At 40.3% G+C, this 16,050-nt stretch overlaps 1 long non-coding RNA gene across 1 annotated transcript; it reads left to right on the plus strand.

The window, feature by feature from the left end:
• The first annotated feature begins 9,586 nt into the window (after positions 1-9,586).
• Positions 9,587-15,763, plus strand: LOC145509082 (uncharacterized). Its single transcript, XR_014055846.1, has 3 exons — positions 9,587-9,661; positions 11,295-11,428; positions 13,951-15,763. It is a non-coding gene; the product is annotated as an uncharacterized LOC145509082 (long non-coding RNA).
• The last annotated feature ends 287 nt before the right edge of the window (positions 15,764-16,050 follow it).

The raw sequence follows: 16,050 nt of genomic DNA on the forward strand, positions 1-16,050 counted from the left end.
TAAAGTTACCGTCACGAGATTTGGAGGAGAAAACAAAAGGAGAAGGAGACAGAGCAGTATGGCTTTAAAGACACCGTAGAGCACACAGGTGGGTAAAGCAACACCAAGAAAACCACATACCAACTCAAACTAATGTGTTGTCAGTTTAGTAAGAAGGACCATTTAACAAATGAATAGATTATCTCCTGAGATAGGGAGCTCTCACAAAACTTCTGGGAAGTTAAAATATGGAGGTTTTAAGTTTACCAACTCCCTAGACGTTTTATTCTAAGACATTCAACTATGAGATCTCAAAGCTTTCTAGCAACTCCAAGAATCAGTGACCATAGGAGCACATTAAGATTAATGATTCATGATGCCAGAAACACAATTTTAGTCTTGAATTTTTCACCACCTTCTTAATCACATGGCTGCTGGCTTCCATCCACATGGGTGTACTGAAGCTGCTGTCTTGTCTGATACTGATGATCTTGTGTAAAATTCAAAAGTTCCTGCTCTACCTCATCCTCCTTGACCTTTCTGCTGCACTTGTTACTACTGGGGATCCGTTCTTCCGAGTCCCACTTCCTTAGACATCCCTGTCAATACACTCCCTCTTCTCCTTCAATCCTCAACAACTCCTTCTGAGTTTTATGTTCCGTTCATTTTCCGTGCTTCTCTCTCACATATGTGTAACCTACTCACATACTTACCTTTTATTACATGTTTTTCTCATTCGTTTTCATAGCATCTATTCTGCTGATGTGAGATTTAATTCCAAAACTTTATACCCTACCTGAGTTATCTCATGAGTTCTGATCATGTATTTTGAACTTCTTACTAAAAAACTCTACCAGATTATTCTTTCTGACCTCAAATTTTAACAAACTCAATGAACTATGAGTCAAATCATTTCCTTTATTATAACTTTTTTTTTTTCCTGCCAGTGGTATCAACACGTATCCAGTGACCCCTGGAAAGGCTTGATGTGTCAAGTTCCTCCATGCCCTTCTGTCACGACCTTTTGTATTTAGTCTCTCAAACATTTTTCATCCTCTTTATCACCCACTCCTACGGTGTTAATCATGTCACTGTTTTCCAGCAAAGCCTCTCTGTCTCCTAGCCCACTCCATTGCTGAGAGAATATTTCCCCTTCCTTTAGGCCCAATTCTCTTCACTTTTTCTAGAACCAATACTGGCCTGAGACAGGAGATATAAAGTCTTTACAGACTCTCCTCAGAGATTCTATATATTATATCATCTTAAGATGCAACTGAGCATTGTTAATGACTTAACAGCCATATTTGGAAAGATAATTCTGATTGAGAAGTTTTAATCTAGCAGTTGAGAGAGATTTAAAAATGTGTAGCATTTCCCAGTATCAGATCAGGCAAAATGTTAAGGGTCAAATAAAATATGTGAAACTCAAAGACTCCAAATCAGTTACCATCACGGTGGTTGAGCACCAGATATCAGCTGTGTCTTCACAATTGTGATCCAGAGTAGGATTCCAAGGCCTCGGTGGAAAAATGAACACAAGTCCAAGTCACAGACCTGGAAAGGGAAGCCAGTGGATGTATAGTTACCAGGGAATAGAAGAATTAACAATAAAGACACACACATACACCCAAAACTCAGGACAAAAAGAGTGATCCAGAAAAACGTCAAACTGAGATGTAGGGAATAAGCAGTATTCCAATTTTTAGAACTAAGGATAGAGGCTGTAGCAGAAATTTGACCCTAAGTTTGTGACTATTGGTTTGGAGTGGATTATAGCTAATATTCATTAAACATTTACTCTGCACTAAATATTTTTTGTGCATCATTTCATTTTATTTATAACCACACCTCCATAAGTTAGGTATTATTGTTATCTCCACTAACAAGTGAGGAAATGAGGCTTAGAATGTTTCATATATCTGTGCAAAGAGGCAGATGGTGAATGAGCACCATGGTCTTTCTGACTCCAAAGTCCAGTCTCTTAATCACCACACCACAAATGCTAAGGAATCTTCTCCCACAGGAAATATTTGTGGGAATCCTGTGAATGGATAGGAGTAGTGCATCATATTGGGCTTCCCTGGTAGCTCAGCTGCTCAAGAATCTGCCTGCAATGAAGGAGACCCTGGTTCGATTCCTGGGTCGGGGAGATCCCCTGGAGAAGGGATATGCTACCCACTCCAGTATTCTCAGGCTTTCCTGGTGGCTCAGATGGTAAAGAGTCTGTCTGCAATGTGGGAGACCTGGGTTTGATCCTGGGTTGGGAAGATCCCCTGGAGGAGGGCAGGGAAACCCACTCCAATATTTTTGCCTGGAGAATCCCATGGACAAAGGAACCTGGAGGGCTACAGTCTACAGGGTCACAAAGAGTCAGAAACGACTGAGGGACTAAGCACAGCACAGAACATCGAATCGCCTCTCCTATCAGGCGAAGGAAGGAACTAGATTTCAGAATCAGCCTAGCCTTGGTGGCCATCGCTCATAAACTTGGAATTCTAACCCTATATCTGAGAAGAAATAGGTCCCAGATCAGGAAAGAATGTGGTGAACTGTTAAGTCTCGTCAAGGCTGAATTGTGTGACTTTAATACTTAGATACACTTGCCTACCTCAAAGATGTTGTATTTAAGTATTGTTGAGGAAAGAACTCAAAGTAGGATAATGTTACACTTGAGCTGAGTCTTTGAAGTTGTTAAGTGGGGTGATCAATAGTTGGGGGGAAATTATTTGCAGCTCTGCTTAATTTTTCATCAAACAGTATTTGAGCAACTATTATGTGCAAGGCACTAGATTACTTAGATGAACAAGATCCTACTCTCCACTAATAGGAGAAGGAAATGACAACCCACTCCAGTATTCTTGCCTGGGGGGATCCCGTGGACAGGGGAGCCAGGTGGACTGCTGTCCGCGGGGTCGCACAGAGTCGGACAGGACTGAAGCAACTTAGCATGCATGCATGCATTGGAGAAGGAAATGGCAACCCACTCCAGTATTCTTGCTTGGAGAATCCCAGGGACAGAGGAGCCTGGTGGACTGCTGTCTATGGGGTCACACAGAGTTGGACATGACTGAAGTGACTTAGCAGCAGCAGCAGCTCCACTAATAGTTAAGAAAATGGAAATAAGTATATAAATTGCAACACAGTAAAGTAAGCATAAAGAATGGGTTGCAAAGTTAAATATGAAGACTTAGAGGGATATTATCTAACCAAACCTGAGTTGGTATAAGAAAAAAAGATATTCCAGCTAATATTTTTGAGTAACAAATCTCAGCCAGCTTAGTGGCATTAAGTTAAATAACTATCATTAAATTATACTGATGGAGTCTGCAGGTCAGAAATTTGGACAGTGCAGTGAGATGGCTTGATATTGTTCCATACTCTCTTGTGCATGGTGTAGGAAGACCTGATGTATTGAGGATTAGAATCACTGGCATTCTTCTCTTGTGTACCAGGAATGGGACTGAAGCTTGAGCTCAGTTTTGACTATTGACTGGAGTACCTATCCTTGGCCTGGAGTTCCCACAGAGTGGCTTCTGTATTCTAAGGAAGTCTCAATAGCTATCATCGCAGGAAAACCAGGAGGAAACTTCCTGGACTTGTATGATCTCACCCCGGAAGGCAGATGATGTTACTGGCAACGTTCTATTGGTTGGAGTAATCACAAGCCCCAGTGGATTTAATGAGAAGGCTACATAGCCTATTTCTGAATAAGAGAAATGTCAGAATCTTTTGAAACTGCCAGTCTGTCCTTTGGCAAAGTATGCAGTATACTGGTCTCTTCTTAACACCCCTAAAAGTCTTATCTCATTAACAACTTTCAGCTCTGGCTCAAGGTGAAGAACGATGCCATCAGGTCCAGGCATGAATGAAGCTCTTTGGATATAGATCTCTTTCAGTATGAAGGTTAGTGGTATGAGACAAGTTACCTCTCACCACTGTTATCCCTTCATCCTACAAAATATACAACTGCTGAAGAGTCCTGAAATAAATTTTCCAGTGTGAGACTAGCCGCACAACTTAATCAGTTTCAGTGCAAAATTAAATGCAAAGCCCCTTATTCAATTATTACTGGAATTTCAAGATGGTGACTAAGCTTAGAGTCCTCCTAACTGATAGGGCCCTCAGTAAATGCGCAGTTCACACACCCATGAGACACCAGTGAGCCCTCCTCCCATTCTAAAAGTGGCAAAGGGAAGAGAAAAGACTGTTACTGGTCTATAGCAATTCTGATATCTAACAAAGTTCATGTTCTTGATTCCTTATTTGGGGCTCAGAAAAATTTGGGGAGCTCTTGGCTCTGCACTCTAGTCTTCTACTTCTACTCTCCGAATCATTCTCCCTTTTTCCTAATTGTAGCTCTTGTTTGAGCAGGTTAAAACTCTGATTGGTTTCTGAGAAAGCTTCCTCAGTTTAGCCCTCATCTGCCTAAATTCGGAGTTTTAAAAGTCTCATTTCATTTTGTACTGCCTCTCTACCTTTTAGGCCAAGATGATAGAATTCCTTTAAAATCCTGTTTTCTTTTTAATATATGAAGTTATATTACATTCCATTAGGCAAGAGTCACACAAATGATTTTAAAATACTCCTTGCTATCCTTTGGGCCCTTATGAGGCTGCTGAGGAGCAATGTTTTAAAAGTCTCAGAAACTGTATTACTTACTGGAGCAGATATGCAAGGCTCACCTTGAAGAACCTGGGTGGTGGTGCTGGTGGTTTCGTTACTAAGTCATGTCCAACCTTTTCGACCCCATGGACTGTAACCTGCCAGGCTCCTCTGTCTGTGGGATTTCCCAGTCAAGGATACTGGAGTGGGTTGCCACCTCCTTCTCCACTTAAGACCCTTAAATGTGTTTTTTCTATCTCAAAGGATCTGAGCCACCAATTTAAATGCTTCTGAAGTTACAACAAATTATTAAATCACATCCTTGACCTCATCCTTGACTTGCCCAGATACCACACTTCCAAATTGCATTCTGGATTTCTTCTTGGCCCTTAGGCCTTTTTTTCATGGAGTATATTTTGCTTGGGAGAGGGAGGATATGAAATCATTTTGTTATCAAATTCATCAGGTCTTGGATCCTTACATATTTTCTAATTTCTGTTAAAAACCTGAACATATCCTTCCTTAGCTCATTTTTCTTTACCTGTAGCTTGAGCTCTGCCACTGAAAGAAATTAGCTGACACTGAAGAAAAATTCCCTTAACCATCTCCATCAGTTCCTCAGATATATTTACTGTTTTTTACATTATAGAAGATAACAGTTTCACTAAATTTCCCCCCAATTTATAACAAAGTTCTCCTTTCTTCCAATTTCCAGTAACACTTTTCTACTTACCTTTAAGCTTCACTAGCAGTCCCCTGGAGGCCCATCAGGCTTCTGCTGACCATATATGCTCAGTACTCTAACAGGTCCTCCTAAGGCAAAGGGTGGATGGATACCCCCAGGGTAAAGTGATTGGAGATTCATTGCCGGTAGACAGAAACTCTAAGAGGAGAATAGCAGGACCTTTAAGAGAGGAGACTGGGCCTTGCCCAGACTACACATTTCTCACTCTCCAAGTCAAAAGACTTCCCCAACCACATAGGCCCAGAAAGACCCCTTGGAGGTCAAAGGGGAGTAATGCCAAGGGATGTTCTAACCATATGCCTCTTTGGTAGAATCTATCTTGACCAAGAGATGTGTGTGTGCACATGGGAGGATCCTGAGATACCCAATACGGACTGTGAACCAGGCAAATCAAAATGACTGACCGAAGGAAAACTGGAAGAAATGCCCCATAAAAGAAATTCAAATGCCATGAGGGTGACTCGCTCTCTCTCTGAGTCTACGTCTGTGTCTATCCACATGTACTGTACTCTTTTTTTCCTCCTAATAAAAACTTTATTTGTTTCACTACTTTCCATCTTTGTGGGAATTCTTTCTGCAAAACCAAAGGGCAAGAGCATTGCTACTAACCACTGGTCTAGTGGCTAGGATTTGGGGCTCTCACTTCTGCCACCGGGCCTCAATCTCTGGCTGGGAACCCAAGCCTTGCTTCAAGCTGCTGCAGGCCAAGGCCACCTGAGATCATTCCCATTGCCTATTCTGAAAGTTAAAGCCAGATCTTTCAGAGTTTTGTTACCATGACATCCCATTTCTGAAACAACTTCTCTATCAGTCTGGTTTTAATCAGAATCACTATGAGTGGCATTGAGCGAGAGATCCAGTACAAGAATGAAACTTTACCCAGTTCTGGTTGTTGGTTGAAATCTATGCAAGGCTTATACCTCTGCTTTTAGGGTCAAGTCTGAGATGGTTACAGTAGGTCAGCTAGGTCACAAACAAGGAAAGAAAGATGGATATCAGACAGAAAGAGCAATGACCAATTGGAACCCATAGAAGAAAAATAGAATTCATGAGAACAAACTGGCCACCCTGAGGAGAGACTGGAACCATCTCCAACCTCAGTGATGCAGGCGATATGCAGAAGAAGTCAGCATATTTCACCACATAAATGCACATGCTCAGGACTCAGAGAAGCTGAAGGAGGAGGGCTGATGGGAGCTGGCAAAACTGCAGGCCCAGGTGCCACCCCTACCAACAGATTAGCCTGCAGATCAATGGTAGGTATGGAGTTATCTCAGAACCTAGTGCCACGCTGACTTCAGAGCCTCAAAATAGCTGCCATTTCATTTCCACCTTTCAAATCCCATGCGAACTTCTCTGTTCTCAACCCTAACTGGCAACAGTACAGAGAAGGGACTCCTAGGGACCAGTTAGATTCATAGACTGCAAGATGACCACCAAAGGCTTCTTGGAAAATGTGTTTAATTCAATCTTTTAAAAATGAGACAGACTTGGCCAAACCAACATAAGAAAAGGCAAAGAAGTTACCGTAATCAAAGACATGGATTCAAGGAACAGGAGGGGCTCAGGAAACAAAGGGTGCTGGCATGGAGGCTGAACAGGAGCAGAGACTGGGTTGGTTTAGCCACATGGTCTGCTTGGTATAGTACATTTAGTAGATATTCTATAATTTTTTTTTTAATAAATAAGTGTGTTGATTGAACAAAATGTGCAAGACAAAGAATGACAGAATTTGACAAATTTGACTTTGATTCAATCAGGTAGGATTTTGTAAGTGACTTAAAAAAAAAAATTAGACAAAGGAGTGGGCTGCACTTAAGTGCCCCTCTGGCAGGAGAATGAATCATGGGCAGATCTAAGGATGGGTTAAAGCGTGAGATGCCTTTTTCGTTAGCACTGACCAAAAAGAAAAAGAAAAAAAAAAAGGAAGGAGGCATTAAACTGAGGCAACAGAGAGAGACTTTGAAACTGGCTGGCAAAAGGGTGAGGAAAGCTGTGACTGAAGTGAAGTTTTAACAGAATGTTCCAGAGTGGGTTTAATAAAGAATTTTTCCTAGCAACTGTTCAAACATTTCTTGTCACATTTAAAGGAAAAAAAAATTTCATTTGGATCATTTATTTCTGAGAAAATTTGTTGCATCTAATGCTGACCAGCACAAGTTAACATTAGACCTTTTTTGTCCTACTTATGGCTTTTGTTCTCTTCTTTGTAAAACAAAACAGATTCCTTCCAAAACAGAGTCCTTCATCAGTGAAGCACAGTATATTATATAGGTGGTTTTGGTTTTTTTTTCTTACACTTGAAATTCTTAATTCCTTATGGGCAATCCAGCTGAATTATATTTCCATATGGTTAAAAGGAAAAAAAAAAAAAAGACCAGTCATTGAGAAAGATAAAGACATTTTCCAGTCAACCATTAACATCAGAACACATATAGTTTGTTTTATTTGGCAATTGGCCTTTATTTGTCAAATTCCAAAGTAATACTAATTTAATCATACAAAAGACAGTCCAGTGACAAGAAACCTATTCTGCCCCACCAGAGCCTCTGCATAATTTAAAATCTTTTCAATTCTTAGTCAAGAAAGTCAGAAATCCCGTTTGTCACAGGAGGAAATGGTTTCTGGATCTCCTCTGGCAAAATACAGGAATTAAAGCCTCCCCTCCTGTATTCGTGAGAGCCCTGCTAAGCTCATTCAACAGGGTATGTCAAGGTTTAGCTTCTGCAGCAGTCTTCTCTAAGAACATCTGCAAAGAAACATTCTCTTTGCATACTTTCAGTTTGGAGCAGAAAAAGTAATTGTGCTATGCATTGAAGAGCGGGATTCTTCTTGGCTACCATCGTGTCTTTCTTCCTTTTATTTGACAAAATCAAGGTTCACATTTTAGGGCTTCCTGCTTCACCAAGCTACTGCAAACCAGAAGACTTGAAAGTGTTGTTCTCAACCACAATTTTTAGAAAAGGACATGATTTTTAGAAAGAACATGGTACTGAATGTGATACTATATCACAGGCATTTAATGAATCAACACACCTCTATAAATGGATTGCTCTCTGGCACATTGGCTTTATATAATTCCTGCTTCAAAACTGTGCTCAAGACTTCCTTCCTCCATGACCTTTGAATTCACCACTCATCCAGTTATCCAATGAGGTCTGCCTTCCACCATTTCCATTCTTCCCCATTGTAACCTTTATAGCTCTAGGAGTATCCCTAACCTCCTTTAAAAATAAGTGTGTGTGTGCGCTTGTGTGTTTCTTTTTGCAAACATAGGCAGCCACTACTCGGTGATGCTAGCATATGTTTATGGACAATTTTTAAACCGCAGGCAATATTCTTGTTTGCAGAGATGGATAAATTCACCAGGGCTTCCGGGTGGCTCAGATGGTAAAGAATCCACCTGCAATGTGGGAGACCTGGGTTCGATCCCTCGGTTGAGAAGATCCCCTGGAGGAGGGCATGGCAACTCCCTTCAGTCTAATTGCCTGGAGAGTCCCATGGACGGAGGAGCCTGGGGGCTACAGTCCAGGGGTCGCAAGAGTCGGACTCAATTGAGAAATTGAACATGTCAGTGGCTTTGGAAGCTCAAGATCAAGTAGAGCATCTGGAAGGGAGGAGCGGCTCTGGGTAACAGCCCTTGGGAAACAAAGAATGCATTTTGCAGTTGCCTTGTACTCTCACACCTTCAGACTCTGAGCCGTGATTCATCTATCAGCTGCTATCTGGATTTGGGCGTGGTATCACGGATTTGGAATGAGAGGATGGTTCATGCTGGCTCCTTTTCTCTAGCTTGGGAAAGCTCAAACATAGGACACAAACGCATGTTTGCATGCCGCAGGCAAGTGTATGTGTGCAGGAAGGACTGGTGGAGAAAGTGAGAGAGCTTGAAGTCCTCGGGAAAACCGCTATCCCGTGGGCAAAGATTAAAAATCCCTATAAATCTTCTCATTCATTTTTATTCCACTTCCATGGACTAGGAAAGAAGAAAAAATAGAGAAAAAAATGCTACGATTTTTTTTCCCCTAGTAACACTCACCAAACCATTCAAGCATTTAGGACATTCAACAACGTTACACGTTTCCGGTCCTCGGGGATCTCCTAGTATGCAATGGGATACATAAAGTAGACCAAAGGTTGCAGTTAGAGGAGCGGCCTACACTGTAGGAGGCTAAAGGAAGGTGACATGGATGCTACCTGAATTCTTCAGTGAAAGAAGAGTGAAACCATCGCGAGCAGGTGCCGTCTGAATTGAGCGCTGAAGCACGGGTAAGCACGCGGTCACGGAGAAGGGGAGAAACGGCACTGCAGGCCGAACGTGAACAAAAATAAACGGTGAGTAACCATTTGTCTCCTCCATTAAGAGCAATTATCCTCAAAGGTAAATGTCATGTCTTCCAATTATTTTTAACTTTCTTAAATATTCTGTACAGACACCCTCAGCCTCTTAGGCAATCAAACAGCTGACAGGAACTCGTCGAAAACACCACCCAGTGTGTCTCCATAGCCTGAACCGAGTGATGGCCTTTGGGTTCGCACAAGACATGAAATTTCCTGGCTCAAATGCCACTATGCACATTTAAAACAATCATATCTACAGAGAAAATTGTCTGGTTTTTTTTAATGTTAGAAAATATGGCCCCATAGACTTCCTATCACATCCGACAAATATTTCTCAGAAAAGTCAAATCTTGCTAATGTTTAAAGAGGCCCCAGGGAGTGCTCATACGATATCCAAAGACTGAAAATCTGAATCTGAAAGGTAGATTCTTTTAAATATTGTAACCGAGAAAGGTGAGTTTTCCTTTTATTGACTTCGGGTCGGGTCCTGCTGGTGTTGGCATTTACCAGGCCTCAGGCTGACCAGGTGGAGAGGCATCTGTTCATTCATTCCACTCCTCAGTTATTATCATTACAGCACTTGACTCATCAGACACGCATTCAGAGTAAACAGGCCTCACTCTGTGTAAGAATACAGGACAATAGCCAGATACACATGTCTGAATGCCCCATATCTGAAGATTATACATTGCCTATTAAGGGTTTCTTTCTTACAAGGAAATCTTTACGTGACAAGAAAGGAAAAAAAAAAAAGTTTTGTGTTTTATTTATGTATAAAGCTTTCCTTATAAATTTCACCTTGAAAAGACAAAAAAGGGACATTCAAGCATATTTCCAGAATTTTCCCATTGATCTTTGTTTCTATGTTTTAGACAGATTTTTTCCTTTGCTTGAATACACTAACAGTCATATCTATTTTTTAATTACATATAAAGTCACACAAAACTGTTCTATAGTAAAACAGGTAAAAGATCTAAGAAGGATGTTAAAAGCAATTTTCACATTCCACTTAAATGTCTGTTAGTGTTGCTGGACAATTACTGCACTCTCCAAATAGAAATATGAACTGCACTGGAAACGAAGGAACTTGGAGAGTTTGTTTTCATGTTTTTTTAAAAAAATACTTTTCAAGTTTGGTTTGGAATATAAAACAGTCATGGAATATTGTTCATGTAGACTGATATCTTAAAATAAATCTCAGAAGAAATGGAGCCCCTCCCTAAGAATAGTTTGAACTGCTTTATTTGTTTTAGATGCTGACACTAAAAGGTAAAATGATGACCAGGGATAATAATGATTGCAATATTTTTTAAAATAACTTTATATAAAGCAGTCATTTAAACCATGATTTGTTTTTCATGTCTGTTTATTCCTATAACATATTTATGACTTTGTGGTAATATGGGACAAACTTTTCTATCCAATGTGAGCAAAAAAGGCTTCCTCAATGAGAATGTGTTATTCTTTGTACACGGCAGCAAGCTCTGCATTTCTTGATGAAATGTTATGTTTTGACTTTATCTTTATCAAGTAAAAGAGTAATTTCTTTGAACTGAATTCACAAAATGTCTGTCTATTCACTGTGGGGTCGCTGCATATGGTTGACACGTTTTGCCCTGGACGATAGGACCTGGTGATGACAACACAGGAGTGAAAATCCAACCTCCTCAATGCGCACCAACCTTGCAATTTAACTCAGGGCTGGTCCCGCCCTAGAAAAGGAATCTTTTTTAATTCACCACATGGGCTAGAAATATCTCTGTGAGTATAAACACCAATTCATGGTTTTTTATGTTTGTTTTCTATTGATGTTCTAACAAAACGTACCAATTTTAACCAGCCTGTATATGTAGACACAAACAGAAACAATCACTTAGATTCAATGAGGGTTAGTATTGTTTTCCATAATTCCTTAGACCCTTTGGATTTTCCCATCAGTCCAGGAATGTAGAGTAATGTACATTTAGGAGTAGAATGAGGTATTCTACAGCACATTACAGGTAACCTAGAAATAAATCTTAGCTCTTTAGTGTAGTCATTCTTTCTAGAAATAACTCCAAGAGAAATGACCACAAACCAAGCACATATTCTCCACTAAATTGACACTAAATGTATCTCCAATTCAATCTCTGTTCACAGATTCTGTCTCACACTGCTGATGAGACAATAACCATTAAATGATCCAGGCAATGAAATAGGAAGAAAAAATATGGTTCAAAATCTTATTCGCAGCCTGTCCTCCAACTCATTCTCTCACCACTGCATCTAGCCTTCTGCCCTCTGAGCTGTTAATTCTGTCCCCCTCAGATCATAGCCCCTGGAGAAGGAAATGGCAACCCACTCCGATATCCTTGACTGGACAATCCCATGGGTGGAAAAGCCTGGTGGGCTACAGTCCATGGGGTCACTAGGAGTCGGACAGACCAGCAAACACACACAGATCATAGCACCCTCCGGCGCCACCTAGGACCTTCAGTTTTTCCCTCTTACCTCTTACATTATCTCATTGGATAAGTCGGTGATAATTTACCACTTTATCAATAGCTCTGTTTTTTTTTTCAGTTCTCTATGACTAAATTCAATGTCAGTGTTTCTTTGAAGCTTTTACAGCAAAACAATTCATTCTTTATTTTTATGGTTGATTTTGTTCCTAGCATTGTTATTCCCATCACCTCTTGAACTCTCTAGACCCTTTTTGCTTTCTCTCAGAGGAGATTGGGTTGGAGGGTCCCATGCAGCAGTTGGCTGAAGATATTCTCTGTCTTGAATTACAATGGCATTAAATGTTGATCACAAACTCAAATGTCTACAATAACCTGGCTGGTAACTAACTTAATGAGTGAGGCAGTAATGTGGTAGACTTCTAACTGACCAGCAAACATCCTAACTAAAGGAGACAACTCTAAACAATGGTTTTCATGTGGGAACGTCAGATTTGCCAGATACACGAATTTTTCAAAAGAAGATAGAAATATGCATTAAGACTCAATTATACACTGATCAAAGCCAAACCTCTAGGCTAATTGCTGCCTACAATTCACCTATTTGTAACCTTTTTCCTAAAGGCCCAGCAGAGAATTATACTAGAAATAATTGGCCACTGTTCGTAGCAGTCATGGAGGAAAGAATTTATCTAATCTCAGAAAGAAGCATGGGTTGGTGGCACAATGGTTGAGATCCCCACTGCACTTTCTGAAGAGGTGTACCAGGGTTCCAAACTTATGTTTCCAACCTTAGTAAAATATCCTGGAACCCAAGCTTGGCTGAAAACTTTTATGTATTCCCTATTGTTGCTGTAACAAATTAGCACAAACATAGTAGCTTAAAATAATACAAGTTCTCTTACAGTTCTGGAGGCTAGAAATCAGAAATTAGTTTCCCTAAAATAAAGCTAATGTGCAAACAGTACTGGTTACTTCTGGAGATTCTAGGAAAATTCCATTTTCTTGCCTTTTCTAGCTTCTGGAAACTACTTGCATATTTCCTGGCTCATGACCTCTTCCTGAAATTACCTCAAAATCTGGCTTTCAACATCATATCTGCTACTCCCTCCTTCGACCTTCTTTCTAGTCTCTTATAAGGACCTTTGTGATTCTATTAGGGCCTATCTGGATAAAAGAGGATAATCTCTCCGTCTCAAGATCCATCACTTAATCACATCTGCAAGCCCCCTTTGCAGATTAGATAAGGTATCACTCACTTACTCCAGGGATTAGGATGTGGGTACATTTTATGGGGCCATTTTTCTTCCTACCACAAGCAACCAACTGCCAAATAAAGTATTATATGGATTTGGACAATGATGAATAACACCTGTCTCATCTTTTACAATCAGCAAAGGAGCCTATTGAACTCTTCGGTAAAGCCTAATGAAGGCACAGGCCACCTAATAGCAAAAGAGATAGCATTTTCCTTCGGTGCAGTGGGAGGAAGGCTGGAAAACATTCACCTTAATTTAAAATGTGACATTTCTTTGCCTTTGTGGAGTAAGATTCATACCTCCCACAGTAATTCTGACTTCTTCAAGTGGAGTTTTCCTTTCCTCTGTGTTCTTTTAGAATTATCTCCATATTCTACACCATCTACATGGAGCTTAATGCGTCGACTAAAATGCGTGTTTGTGTGTCCATGTCCTGGACTCAAAGGGTTATTTGTCTTTGTACAAACAACTTTTTCCCAGGACCAAATACATTAAATAAGTATTGAACCTTGTGAATAAGTAAGTAAGATGTAAGATAAGAATATTCCAAAAATATTTTAAACATGTTGTCTTTTTCTTTTAGTTCACTATTTATCTCTACAGGGTTTCCCTGTAGCTCAGATGGTCAAGAATTTGCCTGCAGTGCAGGAGACCTGAGTTTGATCCCTGGGTCAGGAAGATCCCCTGCAGAAGGGAACGGCAACCCATCCAGTATTCTGGCCTGGAGAATCCCGAGGACAGAGGAACCTGGCGTGCTACAGTCCCTGGGGTCACAAAGAGCCGGACACCACTGAGAGGCTAAGCAATAACAATAAAAAGAATTAAGTGGGGAGAAAGATTGAAGGGCAGAAGCCAATCACTGGAAATCACTTTCTTTTTTTTTTTTTTCACTTTCAAAACAACCTTCCAGGACAGCTATTTGAATTTTTATCAATAAGAAAATTAAGGCTTAGAAATTAGGTAATTATTTATTTAGTGACTAAGCAGTAAAGCTGAATGTAGAGGACTATGGTCTCAAAGAGTAATATGGTCTGAGTCTTGAGACCATATTCCTTTGACATCACATCCTTTCTTATTTATTAAAAATATATTTATGCAGAACTTATCAGATTTTTCTCTTGGACAAATCACTGCTCTACTTGCTAAAAATAGTGCCGGCTCCTTTTTTCCCTGGTGTTTTTTTTTTTTTTTTCTTTTTCCCCAACTCAGACAGGCCCCTTCAGGCATAAAGCTCAGTTCCTTCCTGGGGCTGAGCAGGATCCTGTGGTGGTTGAACACAGGAAAGAAGCTGTGATTCTTCCTCCCGCCCTCCCTCCCCTGCATAAATCCCAGCAGCTCTAGAGAGTGTTTATTCAGGCAAGCTTTTCCACCCCACAGGGAAGAAAACCAGTCTCATTAAACCCTGAATAGTACTTATTATTGCCTGGATAAAAATTTTTAAAAGAGGATTTGTTCTTGAATATTAGGAAAAAAAGATGTATGTACTGGCACATAAAATGATATACTCAGGGGACTGTTGAAATCCCTGTAATTTGGGTTACAAATTTCAGGAAGCACACCAAAGCGGTAGATGCTGGCTGAAGAAAAAAGTACATATATAAGTGTGGGCCATCTCCATTTCACAGGGTTTCATGATCTCTCCTTAACATATATATTTCAGTAGCCTTTTCAACCAGACACTCTTATCACAATTGTAAGGACACTCTTGAATTTCCAGTCTATTTTCCAATGTGGAGCTAGCAAATTTACTTGGCTTCACACAGAGAGGAGACTGAGATCTCATGGAAATGTTCAATGGATATTGTTATAATTACCCCATTTCAAAATAATATGCTTTTTATTATCTTGTAAAAAAGCATCATATCCAAAGCAGCCCAATGGCAAATCTGAAACCCAACAAATCTGAAAAATACTTCACTTAAATATTAAAAAACAGCTGGCAGTCAGTAGCAACTGTTGCGACTATTTAGGACTTCCATGGTGGCTCAGACAGTAAAGCATCTGCCTATAATGCAGGAGGACCCAGGTTCAATCCCTAGGTCAGGAAGATCCTCTGGAGAAGGAAATGGCAACCCACTCCAGTACTCTTGCCTGGAGAATTCCATGGACAGAGGAGCATGGTAGGCTACAGTCCACGGGGTCGGAAAAAGTCAGACACAACTGAGCGACTTCACTCACTCAGCAACTATTTCAAAAAGATTTTGATTAAATTTATTACATTTACAGTTTCAGATCACTAAGAAATTTTCTTCTTAAACCTTCTTTTAAAGTCTATATTTTAATTGTTTGTATCATAAGAATACATATGTTTTTTAGGGGGAGTTACTTTCTCTAATACTTTGTTTATATTTTATACATATCATTCTACCCAAATTAAAGTTTGTCTATCATAGGTATTTGTTGTTTATCAGTCTCTCAGTCATGTCCAGCTCTTTGTGACCCCATGGACGGCAGCACACCAGGCTTTCCTGTCCTTCACTTACTCCCAGAGTTCGCTCACACTCATGTCCAGTGAGTCAGTGATGCCATCCAACCATCTCATCCTCCGTTGCCCTCTTCTCCTCCCGCCCTCAATCTTTCCCATCATCAGAGTCTTTTCCCATGAATCAGGTCTTCACATCAGGTGGTCAAACTATTGGAGCTTCGGCTTCAGCATCAGTCTTTCCAATGAATATTCAGAACT

Source organism: Giraffa tippelskirchi, chromosome 6 (assembly GCF_054371585.1).
Source record: "Giraffa tippelskirchi isolate mGirTip1 chromosome 6, T2T-mGirTip1v1.2.pri, whole genome shotgun sequence".
Classification (NCBI taxonomy): Eukaryota; Metazoa; Chordata; class Mammalia; order Artiodactyla; family Giraffidae; genus Giraffa; species Giraffa tippelskirchi.